This window comes from Marmota marmota, unplaced genomic scaffold, assembly GCF_001458135.2.
Source record: "Marmota marmota marmota unplaced genomic scaffold, marMar, whole genome shotgun sequence".
NCBI lineage: Eukaryota > Metazoa > Chordata > Mammalia > Rodentia > Sciuridae > Marmota > Marmota marmota.
This window is the reverse complement of record NW_025999853.1, coordinates 31,741,172-31,742,801: the sequence shown is the minus strand read 5'-3', so window position 1 is coordinate 31,742,801 and position 1,630 is coordinate 31,741,172. Positions and strand designations below refer to the sequence as shown.

At 41.0% G+C, this 1,630-nt stretch overlaps 1 protein-coding gene across 2 annotated transcripts in view; it reads left to right on the top strand.

The window, feature by feature from the left end:
• The window catches only part of Zdhhc17 (zinc finger DHHC-type palmitoyltransferase 17), a 99,056-nt gene that overhangs the window by 20,220 nt on the left and 77,206 nt on the right, over positions 1-1,630 (top strand). The gene's annotated exons all lie outside the window — the stretch shown is intronic.

Here is a 1,630-nt window from a genome sequence, read left to right as displayed (position 1 = left end):
AGGTCCCCCCCCCCACACACACACACTGTGTTGAAGGTTAAACACCCAAGAAGTGCTAAGGCAAGCGTGGAAAGTAAGTTTTCTTTAAGGGATAGAACAGAAATAGTAGACTCCTGGAGAGGAGGGGACCTAGAACTGGGATCCATGGGAGTGGGGGTTTCTTGCCCCTTGATAGATCTTAGGTTTCCTTTCCTCTCACTGTCTCCCCCCTCCTTCTTGTCTGTGTGACCAATAGGCAGGAAAAGAGCTGCATGGGACACTTATTTACTGCTCCTTGTGTTGGGAGGAGCTATTCCCTGAAGGTGTCAATAACCTTGAGATAGGGGAAGTGCTCTGGAGGTGTTAGCATTTTATTTCCTTTCTTTGAACTAGAATGGCTCCCTTCACACAATCATTTACTATCTAGGCTTGTTATGGAAAACCACTCCTCCAGTTGGGTGTGCTCAGGTTTGTTTAGGCCATTGGACCCAGATGACCTAGTGCTCTAAAAGTTCTGGGCTCCAAGCTGAGGTTGCATGAGCTTTTAAGGAAATTTGACATCATTTCTTAACCATTACAACATTGATGGGTTTGAATTCTTGGCCCTTCACAGAGAATTTACGATAAGTAATTCACAGGTGTAGAACAAAGTCAGTAAAACACTTGCTAGTGTTATCGCTAAGTGGCCTTCACCACAGGCAACAGAGACTCTAAATGACTTGAGTTTATTTCCCTAAGAACTATATTTTTAAGAACTAAGCCTAGGAGGTTATAGTTTAGATAGCATTTAATTAACATAGCAATTAAGTGATGTAGCTACTTTCCTACAGAATTCAGAAAATTTCAAAGTATAAGTAAAATTTCTTCAGCCATACCTGTTGAATTTCTGGCCTTGCATGTTTACATTTTAAGAGAGGGAGACTCCTAGAGAAAGCCATTTACAATCCAGTAGATAGGTACCCATGGTTAATTAGGTTCCCTGAAGAGAAGCCTGAGGGTGGTGGTTTAACCCCTTCCCTAGGCATTGATTCTTCATCACAGTGTTCTTATAATGTCATTTCATAATCAGGTCTGGTTCCTCCATCACACGCTGACTATCTCTCCTTTACCCCATCTCACATAGACATGCCTTTTAATAAATGGTTACAAGGACCAGGCCCAGTGGTACATGCCTCATCAGTCTGGATTGAGGCAGAAGATTCATGAGTTCAAAGCCAGCCATAGCAAGTTAGTGGGGCCACAAGCAATTTAGAGTCTGTCTCTAAATAACATTTTTTTTAAAAAAAGTTCTGGTGATGTGTGTGGCTAAATTGTTGAGCTCCCTGGGTTCAATCCCAGGTACCAAAAAAGAAACAAATAAAACGGACAATGGTTTCTGGATTTAGCTTAGTGGTAGAGTTCTTGTGTAGCTTGCTGGAGGTCCTGGTTTTGAATGTCAATGATCAGTTTTATTCAGACACAGAAACCACACCTGGAGGCTAACCTGTAGACATATTTTTTTTTTTTAATTTTTTATTGTGGGTTGTTCAAAACATTACAAATTTCTTGACATATCATATTCCACACTTTGATTCAAGTGGGTTATGAACTCCCACCTTCACCCCATACACAGATTGCAGAATCACATCAGTTACACATCCATTGATTTACA